This window comes from Papio anubis, chromosome 7, assembly GCF_008728515.1.
Source record: "Papio anubis isolate 15944 chromosome 7, Panubis1.0, whole genome shotgun sequence".
In the NCBI taxonomy this organism is placed as follows: Eukaryota; Metazoa; Chordata; class Mammalia; order Primates; family Cercopithecidae; genus Papio; species Papio anubis.
In genome coordinates this window covers 7,705,064-7,716,205 of record NC_044982.1, presented here as the reverse complement: position 1 = coordinate 7,716,205, position 11,142 = coordinate 7,705,064, and the positions used below count along the sequence as shown (strand labels likewise).

The 11,142-nt window shown below is 42.7% G+C and overlaps 1 long non-coding RNA gene across 1 annotated transcript; it reads left to right on the top strand.

Moving 5' to 3' along the window:
- The first annotated feature begins 2,529 nt into the window (after positions 1-2,529).
- LOC116275688 lies at positions 2,530-5,915 on the top strand. The gene is made up of 3 exons (XR_004184780.1): positions 2,530-4,680; positions 4,766-4,852; positions 4,986-5,915. It is a non-coding gene; the product is annotated as an uncharacterized LOC116275688 (long non-coding RNA).
- The last annotated feature ends 5,227 nt before the right edge of the window (positions 5,916-11,142 follow it).

Here is an 11,142-nt window from a genome sequence, read left to right as displayed (position 1 = left end):
CGGTCTTCCCTGAAGAACCATGGGTATTGGGGCTTTCCTGCCCCCATGTGTCCAGCAGCTCTGGAAGAAGCTCTGATCTCAGGCCTCTTGTCTAGACCATGAGAAACTGAGTGAGTGGGCAAGTGGATGAATGAATGGGCGTGTGAACACGTGAGCTGAGTGTGAATAAAGCACTGGCTGCTTATGCAGCTCACCCAGGACCACAGAGTGAGCAGAAGCAGGACTGACAGCCAGAGGTCCTGATGCCCAGTTCAAATCTCAGTCCACACCTCCACGGCCACTTCTGTGTGCAGCCAGCAACCCGGGCCAGGCTGTGTGGAGGAAGCAGCAATGAAAATTAAGCAGCATTTTAAGGGGGGGCTGATCATTCTAGCAGAAGTGTCAGTAGGAGCTAAGATTTGAAAGCAGGAAAGTTGGAAACAAAGATGGAAGAGTGAGAGGTGAGTGCATGTGTATGCATGTGTGTATGTGTGTACATGGGCACGTGCATGTATGTATGTGTGTACAGGTATGTATATATGTGTGTATGTATATATGGGCATGTGCATGTGTGTATGCATGTACATATATATGTATGTGTATGCATGTGTGTGTGTGAATGTGTGTATGTTTTCCCTCTAGCAGGAGCAAAAAGGATTGGGAGGGGTAATATTAACCACATTTGTGTGATAAGCTGTGGGATTTACAAAGGACTGCACACTATTGTAGGGGGAAGTCTCACAGCAGCTTCACATGGTGGGTATCTGCTCCACTGTAGATCAAGAGATCTGATGTACAGGGAGGTAAAATAAAAAGCTCAGAGTCGCAGAGATGGAGAGTCACTGAACAGGAGGAACGTGAGCTCCAGCTTCCTGAGTCCATACCAAGAGCTCTCCCCACCCTCACAGCCCAAGTTCCATAGAGAGTGGAGAGGTGTTTCCGGAGCCTGTCCAGGAAGCGAGTGGCTGAGGCTGGCAGCCTCTTTGTCACCGGTGAGTCCCATCAGGATCCCAGTGATAACAGTGAGATGCAGACCTCAGCATCTAGGAGCTGCTCACCTCATGAAAGCACCTCCTGGTATTCAGCGGCCAGCATAGGAAGATGGACGCGAGACACTGGGTCTTACATCATCAACTGCACATTACTTCTCTAAACCTCCTAGTGACCATGCCATACTCCCCAAACCTGAGACATTTGTTTCCCACAGTTATTATACCAAACTGCCAAGCCATGGTGTTACCAGGGCAGTAGATACAATTCAAATTCAGTTGCAGGCTAAGATGTTATAGATGTCTTCCCCTGCCCTGCGACGTTTCGACAAGCATGAAATTACACCTCCTGTTCCTCCCCCGCCCAACTCAGTAAGAGGCTAGTCCCTGAAGTCTACTGACCTGAGCAGTAACCTGTGAATAAGGTTGAAGGCTGTAGCCCATCATCTCAATGTGAGCCCACGGGCGACACACCTAGAGAGACGGAAGCAAGTGATTCACTTTCTCAGGTCCCACCAGCTCAGAGACCATGTGACAGGGCTGTCAAAGACCAAAGATCTGACTTTGGAGTTACCCAGATGCAGGTTCAAATCTCAGCTCCACCAAGATCCTTCTAGATGCCACTGGGTTTATTCCTTAACCTTTCAGCTTATGCCACTTCATCTGTCATAAGGTTGTCATTCATCTTGCAAAGGTGCCCTGGGGAAGGGAAAAGCAGGCGTAAAATGACCAGCACACTGCACACAGGTTGGTTTCCTTCTCTTGGGAGACTGTGTACAGAGGCACTCAATGTCCCCCTAGATAGGAACCTCAGTACTCAGCCTCAGACGCACTCAACATCCCCCTAGACAGGTACCTCAGTACTCAGTCTCAGAGACACTCAACATCCCCCTAGACAGGAACCTCACCTTGGTGGCAATGGACACAACATGAAATAAACGCCTTAAGGTTTGGAGAGTTGGGTTCAACACAACCCATTCTAAGAAGGCTGGATGTCTATAAACTACTTTTGAGGGACTTTGGACACTTGTCAGTCCATACCTACAGGATCCCATCAGCCTCTCCCTTGCCTTTGGGAAATGGGAAATTGAGCATTCTTTCCTGCATTGGATGGGAAAGACCCTGGGAAGATATGGGGACTTAGTGTGAGTTTCTTTCTTTTTTTCTTTTCTTTCTTTTCTTTCTTTTATTTCTTTTCTTTCTTTTCTTTCTTTTCTTTCTTTTCTTTCTTTCTTTCTTTCTTTCTTCTTTCTTTCTTTCTTTCTTTCTTTCTTTCTTTCTTTCTTTCTTTCTTCTTTCTTTCTCTCTTTCTTTCTTTTCTCTCTTTCTTTCTTTTTTTTGATGGAGTCTCACTCTGTCACCCAGGCTGTAGTGCAGTGGTGGCACAATCTCAGCTCACTGCAACTTCTGCCCGCTGGGTTCAAGCAATTCTCCTGCCTCAGCCTCCCGAGTATCTGGGACTACAGGCGCGCACCACCATGCCTGGCTAATTTTTTGTATTTTTAGTAGAGGTGGGGTTTCACCATGCTGGCCAGGCTGGTCTCGAACTCCTGACCTCATGATTCATCTGACTTGGCCTCCCAAAGTGCTGGGATTACATGTGTAAGCCACCGCACCCGGCCGGGGTGAGTTTCTTGAAGAGGAGATGGTGGCAACAGCTGTGTGAGTCTTAGGGAAGGTCATGGCCAGCAGGGCACACACTGAGACCTGCTCCCCTCTCTCTACTGCATGAATTTTCTTGATACCTTATCTAGAAATAACGTGACCCCCATTTGCACACTGCATTAATGAAGGCTCACTGTTTCTCAGTAAGTCCGCTTCACACTTGGCCAGATGGCCATTAGAAAGCTGGCATTTAGTTGGAAAAGGTGGGAGCAAATGCTTGAGATGGTAAGCAAATAAAAATCACATACTAAATTTGATACTCTTTTTGTAAGGATAACATATATACACAGCAAAGACTCCCATGATATACTAAAATAGTAAATTTTTAATCAATGAACGGCAGGATGCAGCATGATTGTAAGCTTTCTGATCTTTGCCATATTTCCAGTGTCTCCTCATAAATATCTGTTTACTTTTACAATCAGGAAAAACATTAGCATTAATCAAAAGAAGCCATTTCTGACATCAAACAGATAAATGCCTTTCTAAAAGCCAGGTATCTTGATTACTGGCCCCATACTCTATCAATAAAAGGAATAATTTTCACAGACACATTTGTGAGCTACTCCTATTCTGCCAGGATGACTCACAAAATAATTAGCAGGTGAACTTCAACATATATAATTAAAAAGTGCCCCTTACAGCAAAAAGAGATTCTTTACTTTACATAAGAAATTGCCAGGGGTACATTAAGGTTGCACGCATACAGTGAGTCACAGACCAATAAAAGGAGAGACCAAGGCCTCAATTAGACCAGAAAGAGTATTAAAGTATGTGGTTTTGGTGGCTGGTCAGGGCTTCTCAGGGCCTCAGTTTCCCTATGTATAAAGAGAAGAATGTAGACTATATGATTTCTAAAGGACTTACCAGCTCTTTAGGAGTGTGACAGGGACAAAAATTTTTTTTTAAAAAATTGCGTCAAAACACTGAAAGAATGGAAATTACTGATCAATAACTGGACCTCCTGCCCCTAAGAATCTCCATCTATGACAACCAAAAGACTCAGACCAAGCAGAAACTTAAAAATTAAACTAAATTAATACACATAAACAGAAACTGGCAAGCACAACAGCAACAACTAAGAGTCATTGTCCCTAGAAGATCAGATAAGAACAAAGACAAAACAGCTCTGAAATGATAATAAGAACCAGGAGAAAATAGACTTCCAGTTGTAAAAACCACACACACACATGCACAAACACCTCACTCAAATACAGCACAGGAGGTTTCCGCTCTTGATACACAGCATCCGCTTACTAAACAATAGTAGACAATCATAGCACTAGAAAGGTCTTCAGAGATCACCCAACCACTGCTTCTCAGTATTTCTTTCAATTCATAAAACCCTCCTTCAAATGAAATCTCACATAGCACACAGTTAAAAGCAGAGCTGCTCTGATTGAAGAAAGGTGCACAGAGACAGACTCCTGCTGGGTGGTACCCACTGGGGATGCCACCAAGTCCCTCTACAGCATCTCTGGGGCGCCACAGAGCACATGTTGAAAGCCACTGGTCTCATCCAGTTTACAAACCAGGGCTCAAAGAGGAAGTGTGACTGGCCTGAGGTCACACAGCAGATTGAGGACTGACCCAGCTCTTCCTATGACATCACGCTGCCTCCAGACCCAATGGGGGATGAACACACCAGAAAGCAGCTCTAGGGTCTCACCCCACTTGCTCATCGATGTCACCCAGCCCTCTCACTTCTCGCCCCTGGTAGCGAGAGCACTGGATCAGCTGCACCTGGAAGTAGTTCTGGATCCTGCCCTATCCCTTCCACCCATATCTAATCAGTCACCTTGTCCTTTTGATTCAGTATTAGCTCTGGGGTGAAACCAAGATATAAGCTTGAACGTCAGGACAGCTCAGCTTCACTGCTCTTTGGTCCCACCTCCAGGACTAATCCAGGGCTTCTTGGTTAGTAGGAGTCAGATTCTCTGAGGTCTCTGGCAGACCCAGCCACGTCAGCATCTGTGACTCTCAGTAAACTCAGAACCTGTGCTGAAGCGGACAGTGGGTTCAATCCTTCTATGAAGCGCTCACAAGGGTCAGAACTGCCTTGAAAATAATGTCATTTCTCTTTTATCCTTTTTTTTTTCTCAATTGTCATGGTGTTTTGTTTCTTGCTAAAGGATGAACGATGGCTCCTGGTAAAACTGGTGACCCCTGGATTTGTCTCCATATCTTAGCAATCTGTTCTGTAGTTCATCAAAGAAACGGTGAGGCAGTAATGATGCTTTTATTAGCCACCTTTACACTTTGTGAAAATTAAAATGAAAACCCAACATTCATATGTAAATCCAGTTACCTTCTAGGTTCTTCTTATCCTTTATCCCTTCCATGAAATTATAGATTATTAAGAAATGTTTGAAGAGAGGGAGACAGGCTTCAGGCGTGTGTGAGAGAGGCAGAGCAAGACAAAGGCGGGAGAGAAGGTAAGGCTCTTTGACTTTCACCTTGTCTTTCATACTCAGAAGCATCTCAGTCTGCACTTCCTTTGCTATTCTATTGTCCAAGATATCTCAGCCCCTGGCAGAGCCTGAGTCAAAGATAACTCATGCATTAGGATTCACCAGGGATCCAATGCCTAGGAAAGGACAGCAGAGAGGTGTGATGGTGACAGGAGCTCTTGTTTTCAAATATTTCTCTTTGGTGATGCACTATTAGTAACAGAACATGACCATGGACACTCATTGGCAAAAGGGCTTACTTTAAATTTATGCAAAAAAAATTGCGGTATGAGAATTGAAAACAAAACAAAAAAGAAAAGAAGCAGAAGAAACCAGTTCACATTGGTGAGCAACACGTTGCCATGGAAGCCGTGAAGGATGAGAACTTCTGTCCTGGAGGTCACCTGGGAAGGTTTCAGAGAGAATGGGGATGTTTCCAGAAGGACTTTGACAGATCCTTACAGCAGGCCTTGGGATCTCCACCACGTGGCATTCACACCCTTGCGTGATCCTTTCCCCTTGAGAGTCACAGGGACCTGTGACTTTCCTCTGCCATAGAACGCAGCAAAGCTGACAGGATGTATGTGACTATGTGCATGTGACTGTGGGATTGGGTTACATACAACTGTAACCTCTCTCTTGCAGGGATCTCTCTCTCACTTTTGTTGGCTGTGAGGAAACAAATAGCCATATTGGGAAACCCCATGTACAAAGAACCATAGGAAGCCTCTAGAACCTAAAGACAGTGATATGGTTTGGCTGTGTCCTCACGCAAATCTCATCTTGAATTGTAGTTCCCGTAATCCCCACATGTTATCGAAAGGACATGGTGGGAGGTAACTGAATCATGGGGGAGGCTACTTCCATGCTGTTTTCGTGACAGTGAATGAGTTCTCATGAGATTTGATGGTTTTATGAGGGGCTTTTCCCCTCCTTCACTCTGCACTTCTCCTTGCTGTCATCATGTAAAGAAGGACATGTTTGCTTCCCCTTCACCTTCCACCATGATTGTAAATTTCCTGAGGCCTCCCCGGCCCTGCAGAACATTGAGTCAATTAAACCTTTCTCCTTTATAAATTACCCAGTCTTGGGTATTTCTTCATAGTGGCATGAGAACAAACTAATACAGACAGTCCCCAGCTGATAGTCAACAAAACAGTGAAGCTCTGAGTCCCACAGCTATAGGGAATGAAATGTTGGCAACAAGTGGGACGCAGAGCATAATCACATGAATGGGAAGCAGATCCTTCCCGGGTTGAGCCTCCAGATGAGGCACCAAACTTGCCCAGCTACTTGACTGAAGATCGTGAAACCCCACGCAGAGGACCTAGTCAAGCTGGGCCTAGTCTCCTGACTCACAAAAGCTGTGAAATTATCTGTACAGACTATATTGTTTTAAGCCACTAAATTTGTAGTTGTTTTTTATGGAGCAATAGAAAACAAATGCAACGATATTGGTGAAAGAGTAAGAATTTGCTGATTATAGGAAGTGGAGAAAATTTCAGGCAAAGGGAATGCATATGCAAAGGCATACTAGCAAGAACATATATAGTTTATTTCAAGAATGGTATTGATTCAGGCATTCCTAGGGCAACAAGAAGAGTGGCAAGTGGAAGGTAAGAGAGGAACTCAAAGAGGAGTCAAAAGGCACTAATCTCAAGGCTAGTGTTTCTTTAACACTAACCCAGTGTCTGAACTTTCACCACTGCACATCACCAGTTCCACATGGTCAAAGAAGCCTAAAAAAAGAGTCAAGCATGTTCCTGCTAAGCATGTTTTCATGTGCTTATTGGCCATTCAGTAGTCTTCGTTTGCAAAGTGTCTGTTTGATATTTTGTGTTTTTTTATTGGGTTGTGTGTCTTTTTACTATTGATTTGTGGGACATTTTTATATATCCTAGTAATCAGTCTTTTGTAGCTATCATATATATTCCAAATATTTTCTTCCAGTGCATAACTTGCCTTTTTATTTCTTGATGAGCAGAAGTATTTCATTTTGATAAAATGCAATTTATCAATGTTTTCTTTTATAGTTAGCATTTTCTGTGTTCTGCTAAAGCTATGCTTTTTTTTTCCTGTCCCAAGGTCACAAAAATTCTGCTTTTGTTTTAAATAGTTTTACCTTTTATATTTAGAGATATGATCATTCTTGAACTATTTTTCATACATGGCATAAGATGAGGATAGAGGTAGGTTATTTTTATATGAATATTTGGTTGTTCCAGCCCCATTTTTTTAAGAACAATTTTCTTCGCTGAATTGCTTTGCTAACTCTGTTAAAAATCAATTGGCCATGTAAGTGTGCATCTGTTTCTGGGCTCTCTATTCTGTTTCATTTCTACATCATCCTGCCAATACCATACCATTTTGATTACTGTAGCTTTTTTTGTTTTGTTTTTTTAGATGGAGTCTCACTCTTGTTGCTGAGGCTGGAATGTGCAGTGGCGCAGTCTCGGCTGACTGCAACCTCCACCTTCCCGGGTTCAAGAGATTCTCCTGACTCAGCCTCCCAAGTAGCTGGGATTACAGGCACCCACCACCACACAGGCTAATTTTTTTTTTTTTTTTTTTTTGTATTTTTAGTAGAAACGGGGTTTCACCATGTTGGCCAGGCTGGTCTCAAATTCCTGACCTCATGATCCACCCGCCTCGGCCCCCTAGAGTGCTGGGATCACTGCATCCTGCTGGTAGCTTTTATTAGCCATCAAAAAAGACACAAAAGTTAAAACCATGATGAGATACAACTATGCACTCATCAGAACGGCTAAAATTAAAGATTGATAACATCAAGTGCTGTCAAGAATATTGAGTAACCAGAACCCACATTTCTTGCTGGTGGGAATGTAAAATGGCACAACCACATTGGAAAACTGTTTGGCAGTTTCATAAAAAATTAAAGTTACACCAACCTCATGACCCAGCATTTTTACACCTAGGCATAGACAAGAAAACATATGTTCACATGTGAACACTTACACATAAATGTTCATAGCTGCTGTGTTTGTCGTAGTCAAACCTGGAAATAAACCACCTGTCCCTCAACAGGTGAACTGATAAACAAACTGCAGCTAATCCATATAATAAAATTCTATCCAGCAATAAACAGGAATGAACTATGGATAAACGCAACATCATCGATTTTACCTACTATATACTTTCATTTATAGAAAGTTCTATAAATGGCAAGGTTATTATAACCCATGATTAAAGAACTTTTATTAGCAGTGGTTGTTTCTTGCAAGGGATGTCTGGAAGGAGGCACAAAGAACTCTCTGAAATGAAAGAAGCTTCTTTATCTTGATGAGGTATAGAATATATAGGTGTATGCATCTAAAAAATCATCGGATTGTATTTTACCTCAATTAAAATATTAAAATAAAATAAGTTAAAGACATTTAAAATGTAAAAAAAAAGTATGAAACAGGTTTCTTTCTTCTTACATGTTATTATACAGCCTGTAGATAAACTAAAATACGCTGTAAATCCTTAAGAGAAGACTAAAGATGGCAGAGCTTTCCAAGTTTAATTTTGGCCATTGTTAGGGGTTAAATTTTGTGATGCTAAAATTCATATATTAAAGTCCTAACCTGCAGTATCTCAAAATGTGACCTTACTTGGAAATAGGGTCTTCAATTGACCTTTGAAATGCAAACGTAATCAGTTAAAATGAGGTCAGACTGCAGCAAAGTGGACCCTAATCCAAAATGACTGGTGTCCATATGAAAAGGGGAAGGGGGAGGGGGGAGGGATTGCACTGGGAGTTATACCTGATGTAAATGACGAGTTGATGGGTGCTGATGAGTTGATGGGTGCAGCACATCAACATGGCACAAGTATACATATTAACAAACCTGCACATTATGCACATGTACCCTAGAACTTAAAGTATAATAATAAAAAATAAAAATAAAAAATAAATTTTAAAAAGGGGGAAATTAGAATTCAGACACGTCCACAGGGAGAACACCAGGTGAAGTTTAGAGCTAAGGTTATGCTGTCCCAAGCCCAGGAACTACCAGAAGCTCAGAGAGAGGCCTCGAACAGATCCTTTCTCGTGCCTTCAGAAGGAGCATGGTCCTGCCAACCCCTCGGTCTTGAACTTCCAGCCTCCAGCACTGTGGAATAATAAATGCCTGCTGTGTGAGGCACTTCATTTTTGTGACTTTGTTATGGCAGCCCTAGCAAACTAATACAGCCCTAGAGCCGTTATTTTTCCTTGGTGCCTTCTGGTAACAGAAGACTCTAGATAATGTCCCTTGTTAAAAGGAATAGCTCATTTACTTAATTTCCTTTTCAAAGAGATAATAGCACCTATTGTGATATGGGCAGCTGCACCCACATAAATGAGGATTTTTTTTAAAAAATTGTAATAGCCCTGACCTGTGTCATGAACAAACAATGTTCCAATGAGCTTTCTCATGTTGCCTCCAAAGTCTAGAAGGCAAATATCATTGTTCCCATTTTACAGATGAGGCAAATAAGGCTCTCAGTAGACAGTGGTGGCTGGGCCATGGCAGCTCTTTCACCGTACCTAGACGTCAGGGCATCTTCCTACTAGGTTCCCCCACAGCCACTCCCTCCTGCTGATTTGGGTCTAGTGCAGGAGGCAAAGAGGAAGGCTGGAGAGCCACATCATGGGCACCTGGCCGGTCATCCTACATATTGCTGGCACTAGGCATGGGTCAGGCTCAACCATATGAGAATTCCAACTCCCTTGCTCACTTCCTGGTGACCCCAGACAGACCAGCATGCCCCACTGAGACCCGTTTCATTCCCTGCGAATCATTGTAACCCATAGGCCACAGGGCCCAGGGAGGACTAGGTGAACACCACTCTCCTCGAGGTATGGCACAGCAGCGGCTGCTTCTCAGCTCTTAGCACCCGAGTTTCCTCCTCGCCCTGAACATCCAGCCCCTCCACTGCTTCACCCTGGCTGGTGCTAAGCAGCTCCTGCCACACAGGAGTGGCCTGGAGCCGGGTTTGGGAAATGAAAGGCCATTTCATAATCTTTTCCAAAATGGGTTAAACAGTGTGATCTCTCATTACCCATTGACGGAAATGGGAAATGTGGAATGATGTGCAATAACTAGTTTCAGCGGATTCTGATTTGAGATATATATCCTTTTTAACTGAGATAATAACATAGAAGCATGCATTCATGAGGTTTAGCAAAGAAGGCGCAGATTAACACCACAGTTAGATGACTTTTGAAGCAAAGCTTCTATTAAAGTTGCTGCCAAAAAGTCACTTTATCTTCCCTCCGATGCATCTCAGATTTTATCTACCCTTTTATTCTTTTTGTCCTTAATTTTAAATCCTTTTTATTTCTATTTTTTCCCATGTAAGCACCAAGGGGGTTGTTTGGTACTCATTCTTTTGGAAGCAATTATCCACAAGAGAGGCGTTCACTTCATTTGGGTTGCATTTTATTTCCAAACCGTGATAAAAAATGCACAAAATTGACTTTGCCTGTGCAGCTCAAACACTGCAAAGTCCTTCCCTGTGAATTTCGATTCAGCCACCCATTGAACAAGCCCTCTTCGGAAGACAAGGTGAGTGGCGACTGCTTATACCACATTCTTTCTCTTAGCTCTAAGATTATCTCTTCACTGCCTAATAGGGCGAATAAAAGACTTTCATTTTAATTGCACATTCATTCAGAACTTACAGACCCCAAGCTGTCTGCAAATTTGAAAGAAGAGTTATTCTTGCTTGGGCGAAAAAAAGAACTTCACAATTGCAAAATCCTCTGACCTCTATGTCTTTATATTTTTTCCTAGAGGAGTTCCTCATGCCTGGGTGAGGGAGCAGGTAGAAAAGGGCTGATTTGGGGCTCCAGCCCTACAAGATTAATTATAAGCATAAAATTTCTGTGTGAAGTCTCATATATCTTCAAATGTTAAGTAATACTGCATCCTATGGTATAGCATGTCTGCGTCTCATTTTAATATATTAATGATGCTTTAAATTAATCATTATCAGCAACAACAAAGTTTCCTACCTGTCTTGTAGTTTTTCATCAGAAAACAATTGCATTGATTTTTATCACTTGCATAAAA